This window comes from Pezoporus flaviventris, unplaced genomic scaffold (assembly GCF_033815535.1).
Source record: "Pezoporus flaviventris isolate CSIRO_AGI_PZ_B2104156 unplaced genomic scaffold, CSIRO_AGI_Pfla_v1 ptg000037l, whole genome shotgun sequence".
Taxonomy (NCBI): domain Eukaryota; kingdom Metazoa; phylum Chordata; class Aves; order Psittaciformes; family Psittacidae; genus Pezoporus; species Pezoporus flaviventris.
The window spans coordinates 4,493,076-4,504,713 of record NW_026892585.1 but is presented as its reverse complement, the minus strand read 5'-3'; positions in this window follow the sequence as shown (position 1 = coordinate 4,504,713).

The following is an 11,638-nucleotide window of genomic DNA, read 5'->3' as shown; positions in this document are numbered from 1 at the left end:
TTTATCACCTTTCATTTTAATTTACAGTAACACCTTTAACTCCTTGTTCTGTTCAAAATCCCTTATGATAGCAAGACCTGCACTGAAAGTAAGAAAACAATGATTCTGCTTTTTGTATGCTCATCTCTTCCGTGCAATGTATTTTGTTCAGATTGTAAGCTCCTAAGGGCAGGAAATGTGTTCCCTTAATTGCTCTCTATACCATAAACTAGTATCATAAGCACTAATATTGCTGTATAAAATACTGCTTATCATCACACGTTTCAAGGACTGAACCAAGATGTTTTTATCCTGTAGTGTTGCAGAGGATACTGTGAACCACATTGCCATGGAGAAGCCTTTTTATAAATCAAGGCAACTATACATACAGGTGATAACAGAAGGTTCAGCCCAACAGACATAATGAGCAATCATATTCAGGCTAATGAGTCCTGTTTTGGTGCAGAAGTTTAGATGGAGCTGCTTAGCTCAGGGATAGAAGCATCCCATCAATGTGAACAGGCAGCTTCTAGGCTGACTTTGATGCACATCTGTAGCTTGCAAGGTGGAACCTAAAAGCTTGGGTCAGCTACCACAGATCTAGAGATCAGCCCTCAGTATTACAGCTATGGACACAGTTAAAATGTGCTGGAGTTAGGTGTATTGATATTAAACAGCATAAATCAGAGTAGCAAGTGCAAATACAGCACTTTGCATTTTCTTGTAGTTACTCCAGCTACTGAGGTGTCCACCTTTTGAGGCAGTATTCCCACTCAGTGAAGTTTTTACTAGTATCTCTGACATTTCTATTTTATCTGATTTAAGAAATATAATCAAGTGATGGAGTTGATTCTTACACGGTAAGGATGTTTTATTGTATAACAATTTGGGGGAAAGCTGTCAAAGGATAAAAGGCTATCCTTAAATCAGACGTTTTGGACTTACAAGCTTCACATTGTAACTAGTTGCTCTGATCCTCAGTGAAAACAGTTAATGGAATGTCTACACTGCAGTGAGAAATGTTACAGCAGCTCTAGGAAACAAGCCTGGGCTGGCTTGCCTACTATTAGCAGTTTACTCAGAATGGGGAAAAGCTCAGGGCAAACTGCAAAACTGATCCTGTGTCCTGAATATACATCTACTCAGTGATTATGTGATGCTGAGCTCTGCATTACCATGGCCACAGTGCTGCTGGTACTCACTGAAGGGTATAGAGAGTATGTCTTTTATTAGAGGCAGCCAGATGCTTGACAAGTGAAGATGTATCAGTGACTGATAACTAGAGGAAGAACTGGTTGTGAAATAGCAGAAAGTCAGTTGGAGTCCACAAGAAGTAGTATGGGGCATGTTTTTTTCCAAAATTGGTTCTTACAAGAAGTACATCTGGACAGAAAGTAAAATGTGAAATGTCTGAGATATCTTCTGTGGGTTATGCTTCTCAAGCCTAAGCCGTTACAGAGGATTTCAGGAGATGAGGTAATTCTAGCTGTGGCAGGAGCTGTCATTAAGTAATCGTATTGTAGGTACATCTTTTTGTTAACAGATAGTCATGCTTGAAAATGTCCTTTAGAAAGGATGCAGTGAACACAAGTTACACAGAATGTAATGGAGAGGTTCAGACGATACAACTTCAGAATTAATGAAGGTACAATAAAGATGTAATACATTAGTAATGTAGGCCCTGAATCTCACTTATAGTAAAGATGCTTTGTCTTGCTGTGATTAAATCAAGCCAAATTTCTCCAATGGAGTAAAAAGTTGTGTCAGACAAGCTTGTGGATTTCTTAATTTTTCAGCCCTATTTACAATTTGCTTGGTATAATTTGCAGACTGCTTGTGACTAGAAAATATCTCCAGGCAACTTGTAGCACTGCAATAAAGTACATTATAGAAAACCATTCAACAGCTGCAGTTCTATTTAAGTAAAAAATAATGGAGCTTTCAGTGTGCCCAGAGCTCCCAAACAAAAGTGAATGTTCAGGTTTGTTCCTTCTCTAAAAACAGATTTTTAAAGCACTGATGCTTTGACATAAATAACACTAACGATGACAAAAACCTTTTCCATTTGCCCTCTAGCGGTGACATCATCTGCCTCTATGATAATCATGGTGGCAACTAGAAGCTCTGCAGCAGGATTTTCTGGTGCATATGGTAGACAGCAGTGCACACACAGCACTCTCCAGCTCGGTCAGCAACAACGTCTGCATTGATTTCATTCTGGAACTTGTTCACAGTCCTGAATATTGCCCACACTGCACCAGTACAGCAGAGCTGTCTGGCTTGCAGAGTAACACCAGCTCAGTCTGTAGCACTAATGTTCATAGAATTATAGCATGGTTTGGGGTGGAAAGGACCTTAAAGCTCATTCAGTTCCAATCCCCTGCCATGGGCAGGGACACCTCACACGATTGTTCAAAGCCCCTGTGTCCAACCTGGCCTTGAATACTGTCAGGGATGGGGCAGCCACAGCTTCTCCGGGCACCCTGTGCCAGCGCCTCAGCACCCTCACAGGGAAGAGCTTCTGCCTTAGATCTAACCTGAACTTCCCCTGTTTCAGTTCATGTGTACCTGTAATGTAGGGAGATTTGATCCTAATTATAGCCTTTCTTCTCATTAAACACATTTGCTTTGGTGTGGTAAAGATACAGAAAACAGGATAATAAATACATTGTATTAAAAAAAAAAATAATCTCTTCAGTCCAAAAAAAAATGTTGAGTTTGGATTAAAAGACAAGTTTATGATTCTGATTTTTTCTCCAAAACCAAAAATGCTAAAAATTCTACTCTACAAATAAGAGTAAAGACTAACAGTGATAGAGTTTGACAGTGATGATGAGGGTAGGGCTGGCTTATTCTTATGCATGAATTTTGGCCCTTATGAATCCATGCTGAGGTGATGTTAGCAATATTGCCTAAGATTGTATTCTTGGCATAGACTAGCTAAAACTACTGTACTCCTTGGAGTATTTCTTATCAAGCTGGGGAGGAAAGGTGGACATTTAGCTATAAATGGCTAGCTTTATTGATTTAGACAATAATGCTTCTTCATCACTAGTTGCCAAGTATTAAGACTCAAATAAATAAACATGAGTTGCTCCTGAAGTAATAGCAAACCATTGGAACTATTTACATCACATGGGCTCTTCTGTGACAAGGCAACTTTCTTTCCAGAGGGATTTTTGCACTGGCAAGGTCTGCAAGGCCACAATTAGGAGATCAGGTACAGTTGGAAAGTCAGTTAAAAAGCCATGTTCAAAGTCCAGTTGTGCTAATTTCTGTATTTTCTCTTAAAGTGCAATAATGACACTGCTTTCTCTCCTGAAGCTGAGAGTACATAGTCAAACCCAGCCATCCTCCAGACTGAGCTTGCAGTGAGCTTTTAAAAAAGCTGTAGAGAGGAGAAAGATAACATTTATCAGTTCAAAACAGATACAGGTAAAAGAAAAGTGTACTGGCTCCAACTCTCTCTATATTTAGCCAGTCATGTTCACGTCAAAAGAAAAAGGATATTTCCTGTGTTCTCTTCATGGCAGCTAAAGCTCTTGCCCTCTTACAGGGAGCCCTTGGCTTCAAAAGACACAGCAATTCTGCTAGCTCACCTACCCTATAAATTTTGGAGAGAAAGGTTGTAAGATGCAGGATGATCATAAAGCCTTTTCTTTAGGAAGATGAGAATTAAAAGGATATATGGACTCACACCCCTGTAACTTAAGACTCAAATAGGCAAGCACATGTCCTCTCTTCTCTGAAATACTAGTCTTGACAGCATTTGGATCTATAATTATAGGAAGACTAGCATAATTCTGTAACACCTACAACTACTGAGCTGACTGAGGACATTTCCAGTACCTCTTGGAAGTGGAGCTTCTCCATTCTTTTCATTCTAAGACCTTCTCAGGGCTTCTCCTGGGTGCACTTCAGGAAGCAGCAAGAGCTGAAGTGGATAAAAAGCCTACTTCCTGTGCAGGAGTTTTGAACCACACACACTTAAAATTAAAATGGATGCGATGATTAGTAAGTTACTGTTTGTTGTACAACAGTTTCTTCACTTAGAAATCGACAGAGAAGTACATTTACAATACAGGCCAGGGCAGAAGAGTTAAATGAACAATTCAAATACATCATGTTACACTCATATAAAGAAGAGACTACTTGCCATTGATATAAGCAGCCCTTCGTAAGAATCTTGTGCATCCTCTGTAATATTCTGGCGGAAGAGAGCCTTATCAATCCATTTATGCACAAGGAACACAAAGTCCTCTTTTCTTGGTAAGAGAAAATGTGGATCAAAATCCACCTTAATCCGTAAGTCAACTTCAAACAAGCACATGAAAACCTCCTTCTGACAAATGAAGACCTAATTTTCACTACACTATTTGCAAAGTTGGAGTTGGCAAAGACAGGATATATTAAGCCTCACTATGTGGTGGTTAGCCTATCTCCAACACAGTTATCAGTTTGTCTTCTCTCGTATGCCTATTTGCTCTCACCTCTGAACTACTGGTAGGATAGACAGGACAGGACATGGTAGGTGAAGGACAACAAATATACTGAAATATAGTGAGCAGGACAAGAGTAAGCTGTTGCTTACTCTTACACATTTTAACCACCAAACCTATTTGGTTATAGATGGGAACCAAATGGGTCTTTAATCCCCCAACTCTTCATTCTAATAACCACACTCAACCTTAATGTACCAAAGCATAGTCTCTGCTGATTTAGATCTCTCCCTTTCTCACCACACATTAATGTAAAAAAGCCATTGGCTGAGTTTGAGCTGTTTTTGAGTCTGGTTATCTGGTTGATGTTTCCCTATGATTTGAATACCAGTTCTTTGTCAAGAAGACCATTCTCCACCATGAAGTGCTGTTGTCACTAATGGCTGTCTCACTTGAGCCTTAAGAACAATACTATTTTCTGCAGAATTGCAGGCAAAAGAGTAGTTACCTAATAATTCTTTACCTGATGCTTCAGACCAGTATCTCAACAAAATACTAGGTGGCTTTCATAACCACAGCTTGCATTAGCAAAAGTAGAATAAAAACTCTAAACAAACTTTCATTTCAGTGAAGTAAGTGCCACTTTGGAGAGCGCAAACACACTCACTCTTCTTGAGTGTGTCATTTTATAATGACATATCTTTCTGGTTTAGGATGTAGTTCTAGAATGTACAAAGAATTATATCAGCAAAACCACAAAGAATTATATCATAGAATCACAGAATAATTTGGGTTGGAAAGGACCTTAAGGTCATCCAGTTCCAACCCCCCTCCAATGGGCGGGGACACCTCACACTAGACCATGTTACCCAAGGCTCTGTCCAACACTTGAACAGTGGCCTTCAACACTGCCAGGAAGAAAGAGACCACATATCCTGAAATAACAATGCTAAACTTTAAATAACTGCACTGCTGACTCAGAAAGATGTTACAGACTCTTATCTGTCCAAAGCAAATCCTAAAACAACTGGAAATACAATAGGAATGCTCATAGAATAGGATGAAATTGGGGAGGTTTCTAATAAAACCTAACACTTTTGAAAACTAGCTCTTCTGACAGGAAGATTGGGATGACCATGATTGGGATGGTCCTGGAGCGACTTTTTCTGTTTGCAGAGATGTTTTTGGTTTCCACCATGTGCTTCCATGTGCACTGAGCACTCGTAAACATTCCTGCGACAGCATTGCTCCTGATTTCCCCAAAGTCTGACTAAGTGTGTATGAGGGAGGAAGGAGGGGAGCTACGCACAGCTGGACACCCATTCTCAAATCAATCTTTCATTTATATGCTAAGCAATTGATGCAGTGATAGCAAGCTAACTCTGCAAATGGAAGGGAACTCAGACAATCTCTATGTTCTATGATGTATCATTTGTAAAGCTATTCCATCAAGACTTAAGGAAGATACAAGCAGGAGAAAGCATCCTGAAGACTACTGGTATAATCTTAGTCTAACCAAAGCACTTGGTAGAAATGTTAAATAGCCTGAGAAGAAAAGCAAAAAGAACTAAGTTTCTGCCTATCCATGTGATGTCCCAGTAACTATTAGCAGAGCCTAAAGGGTCAGTCTCAGAAGCCAACTTAAATATAGAAGCAGCTGTGGAAGTATAATTTTAAAAATAGCATAACCTCAATAAAAATATCATTTCCATAAGGTTTGGTTATTTTGTAGTTTTATAATGCTTTTCCAATTACAAAAATCTATGCCTATAGATACTTTTGCCTTTAAATCTTGTCTGGTGACAAAACTAGCTCCAGATTATCTGAAGAATGCTAAGCATATCATTCCATAAATCTTTTCACACAGTGGATGGGCAGCTCCCCCAAGTGTTTACCAACCATTTCCTGGTGTGGTTTTCAGCAGTCTTTGGGCACTCCTACTTTGATAGAGCAGCCTAGTCCTAAGTAGGTAATAAAACTTCTCAGTATATACTAGAGAGAGCCTTTGGCAGTCAGCAAAATAACGACATGAAAAACAAATGTGATGGGAGAGTTTGTGGAAGCACCATAAGTTTCCCTAGGACAAGGTATTTCCCTGAGTGGATTGATTATTTGCAGCAGGGCACTGTGGAAACTGCTCAAGGTGAACTTGTTTTAAACCAATGTGCTTAATAGAGATAGGTAGATTTGTTCCAGGTTAGCACCATTTAGGGAAGGGCAAGCATGGAAAAAAGGCTTTGCCAGAAGACTGGATCCCACCTTTTGGGTACTGTATAGAAACTATTTTAATGGGATGGTCTGCTCTTTGGAGACTACTTTAGACACATCATTTATGTTGCATGTATGCAGAAAACAGTGGAGGCCTTGGTTATCTATAGACATCCTCAGACATAATAATCCATGTGTTAAACTCCATTTTGGTTTAAAATCTCCTTGAGGTATATGGAGCTAAGAGGGATTTCTGAGTAGTGAGTAAACTATGTACATATTGTTCTCTAGAGGTGGCAAAGCACTAGCTTAGTCTCAACGGTGGCAAATGCTCCAAAGCAAGATCAAGGTCACCCAACTGCTGCAGGGCAGGATAAACTGCTACAGTTACTTTAGGAACTGATAACGCAGCATACATAGAAGCAACAACCCCTCTCCTGGCAAGTGCTGACCCCAGTATCCCTGGCATACTTTATAAAAGTAGGTAGCATGTTTGAATGCTATGATTCTCTCCACCTTTACATCTCTCATCTTTACACCAGCTTGAACTACAAAACCGGGGACATCAGGAAAAGGCTTGAGTCACAACTTCTTCCCGATTACTGGGAGCACTCTGCCACCTACTGCCTATCCGAGCTCTCTGTGGTTGCAGCTTTCCACTTAACATTGTCAAACCCAGCTTCTGTTTCCTTACTTTTGTTTTTAATCAGCAAAGTCCATGCAGTGCCCCTGTTCACTGGCTGAACTAAAATAAAATGCATTTAGGGCCATGACTGAACAGTTTTATCTGCCGAGTACTGAGTCATCTCTCTGTGCTTCTGTCAAAAGCTCTATTAGTGTTCTAACAGACAAATAACATGCAACAACAAACTGCCTGTACCAGATCTCTAAGTACTGGCCTGAGAGAAAAACAAATTCTCTTAAAGCCGTAATTTCTAGTCACTTTTACATACGAAAAGAGCAGAAAATATATAAATCCAATACATGAGTTTCTCTTAACGACTACTAAAATGCTTAGTTTATTCAAATTCAATAAAACAACATGCATTTTTAGGCTGTTTCTGTATAGAGCATGTTCTTGGCTTCAATCTTTTGCACAGAAGTTTTCTTGTAAGGGTCAGGTCAACTAATGACCACCTCATGAAAGATTCAGTTTGAACATGCTCAGCGCCTTTTTGGTAACAAACCACCTGTTCTGCATATTGTGAGGAAAAAGTATCAGTGAAAAGCTCAAGCAATTATGAAAGTGGTTTATTCATCCATTAATTTTATTTGTGACACTGCAGTAGTGGAACAGAAATAGTAAACTATGAATTGTCAAAATGGAATTTGGACCTAGAGCAGAAACAAAAGAATTCTGTGCTTGTATGATAGAGAACATGCACCTTTTCATGGCCGCTATAACATCACCTCAACTGGGGTTCAACCATTTCTAAACACCTTAGACTACCCTTCTCTCAAGTGGATAGCACTGCTGGCAAACTAACCAAATGTCCTAGCTAATTTCAGTTCACTGTTGAGTCATTCATAAAATAACTAACTAATTCCTATAGTCCAAACCTGCTTTATTGCTATAATGCAATAATAATTCAGTATTTTCCAGAAATAGAGATGTAAATGGGGATATAGTCAAGTTTCTTTTCATACATGCCTCTCTGTCACACACTAAAAATGGGACAGCAGAAGTTTAGGGAAATTTGGCCAAAACCTAAAGCATTAATAGTATCATTACAAACTAGCACTAAATAAGATTACATAAGTATCCATATGCTTCTGCTTAAAGACAACAGCATATGCCTTATATACCATTCACTGGTCACGATCTGTGTCAAAGCAAAGCAAAAGAAGTGGGAAGAGAATGTGGATAATATACTGCCTGAAATGGATGCTAGAACGGGTGTTAACTTGCTGAGTGCACTTCTGCCTGGCTTCTTGTGCTTTCTCAGACTCATAGACTTCTGTTTCCATTCATTTCAACCAGTGACCTGCTTACAGACCATTTTAAGGATACTAAAGGTGAAATACCCTCTGGTTGTCAGAAGCAACACTTCTGAAAACTGAAATGGTGGTACCTCTGAAGTACCAAGAAACTGGTAAGGAATTAACAATTCAGTCATAATGAGAGAAACGAAACCAGCAACAGCATGAGGAAAACGAAGGTGAAACTGTAAAGACCTAAGAAAAAATATCTACCAACCCAAAAGAAAACTGAAATTTCCAAAGTCCTGCTTCTGCTTATTACAGAAAAAGGGAAAGAGCCTGAAAATTCTGCTGACTGATGCTCTTTTCGTGACTCACTGTGTCTGGCATTCTTAGAGTGAAGGTGTCATTCAGTAACAGGGGAAAAACAAACCATTAGCTTCTCCATGCCTGCGGTTTGCAAAGCAGGAGTTCAGCGTTACTGCAGCGTAATGCTACACTCTCCTGTTGTTAACATGGATGCAAGCCAATTATTGCTGTAAACAGCCCACCATAACATGAGCTTCATAAGCACATCACCTGTGCCCATCTTCCGAGGAGAGGGCATGTTGCCTGGTGATATTCTCCACCCTTGTTCAGACCAGCACTAGTGATCACTGGTGTTGCACAGTGAGCTTCAGACATTCATCAGAGGATTAGTACATACTTTATGCTCTAAAGCTGAAGTGGGAAATCAAGCACCTACAAATGACTCCCTCACAAGTCTCACTGACAGAAACTGCAGTGGATAAGCAGAAAACCTGGTGCTTGGGTTTGGAGGGTCCTCTTGGTTTGGATGACCAAGTTTAGATACCCGGGAGGCACCGCAGCTACAGATATGTTCAAGGAACCTCACTGTGATTCCCCGAGTAGCTCTACCAAAAAGTCCCTCTGACTGACTTTTCCCACTGTCCCACTAATTCACGCAGCTCCTGAAAACCTCTGAACAGTGTCCAAAGGCACTTTCTGGGAAGCAGGGCTGGGTTTTTTTGTTACCTTAATTGCTGAACATAAATCTTGGCCATTCTGTCAACCTTCAGTTTCTCAAATCAGCAGCATCCCTGTTCCTGAGCTAGTACTGAAATTTAACTCAGCCCTTTCCACAGGAAGCAACCTTTAACAAATAAATTTACAATTCAAAGTCTTAAGAGTTGAATTTCATGAAACGGACCTGGGGGTTCTGACTGACAGAGCTGAACATGAGCAGCTGGTGCCCAGAAGACAAGAAGTCACCAGCTTCCTGGCCTGGATCAGCACCAGTGCGGCAGCAGGACCAGGGCAGGGATTGTTCCTCTGTGCTGGGCACTGGTGAGGCTGCACCTCAAAACCTGTGTTCAGTTCTGGGCCCCTCACTGCAAGAAAGACATTGAGGTGCTGGGGGGGGGCAGAGAAGAGCAATGGAGCTGGTGCAGGGCCTGGAGCACAAGTGTGATGGGGAACGGCTGAGGGACCTGGGGGGTTCAGTGTGGAGAAGAGAAGGCTCAAGGGGGACCTGATCGCTCCCTACAACTGCCTGACAGGAGGTTGTAGTGAGGTGGGGTCGGTCTCTGCTCCCAAGGAACAAGGGACAGGACAAGAGGAAACGGCCTCAAGCTGCACCAGGGCAGGTTTAGATGGAGCTGAGGAACAATTCCTTCCCCAGAGGGTGCTCAGGCATTGGAACAGGCTGCCCAGGGCAGGGCTGCAGTCACCGTCCCTGCAAGTGTTCACACATGGTGTAGGCGAGGCCCTCAGTGCCATGGGTTAGTGGTGGCCTTGGCAGTGCTGGGGAACGGTTGGACTTGAAGTTCTTGAAGGTCTTTTCCAACCTTGTTCATTCTATGATTCTAGGTAAGGCATGAAAAAAAGATATGACATGGGGTCACATAGACTGATACACTGAATAAGCCTGTAATCACAGAATCATCAATCAGTGTACACTATCATCTGTTTTGGTTCTACTGTCCATAAAAAGAGACAGGGAAAGAATCAAACAGCAATTTTGCTTTTTTACAGGAGTCCATTTTCATTAAGAGACACATGATATTTAAAGCCTGTGCTAGGATATTTGGAAATTACACACAAGAATATATATGAAAAAAACACATCAATTTACTTTCAACCAGTCAATTATTAAAAGCAGATGGATGTTGCAAAAATAAGTTAATTCATGTTTTGGAGCCCTCAGAGAGTGTACTAAAGAATGGCACAGCAATGTTAATATGGAAATTAATATATCTGGAGCTTGAATAATAGAGTTCATATAGCTACATAAATCTGGGGGCAGCAAACTGAGCAACTGTGGGTAGAACACAGCATTGCATACATGTTGATTCAATAAGTCCTTTCATCTTGTGGAGTGAGTAAGGCAAAATTCCCATAGGAAAAAAATGGTACATAAGCATGCAACTATCTGAAAACGCAGTCCTCATCTTCTGGAATTTTTAAACTTTCAAAGTCTTTTAGGTTTATCATGTCAGTATTGCATAGCTGCTTATATGTGTGGATGTCTAATTCTCTGGGTTTAATTCAAACATCCACATAATTATGATGTGGGATTATATCATATACCACATCCAGATCTGTACCACAGCTCTCTGACAAGAGAACTAGCAGGAGAATTAAGCTGACATCCATAGAGAGGATGCTACATACATTTGGGCATTGGGTTTCTCAGCTGGAGTCATCCTGGAGAAACCATTGTGGGTACTGCTTCTTTTGCCGTGTCTTTTTCAGCCTATTGCTCTGCTAAGCCCTTTCTCCCTCTCCTCACTTCTAAATTTGACTCTTCCTGCAATCTTTTGTTGGCTCAGCTCCTTCTTCTCACAGAATTCTTCAGCTCAGTCCCTAGCTATTCTCAGTCTTGCTTCTCAGCTACCTATACCATTTGCAGTGTCTCCCTATGCCAGATCTAGGTGCCTCCCTTCTTACTCTTCTTTTACTTTCCCTCTTCTCTGAGTTGCCTGTACCTGTCTTCCTGAGGAAAACTCCTACATCAGTGCTTCATCTCTTCATAGTCTATTACTTTTTTCAAGTTTTCCAAAGTTGCAGCCTCACAGCTCTTCCGAACTGCC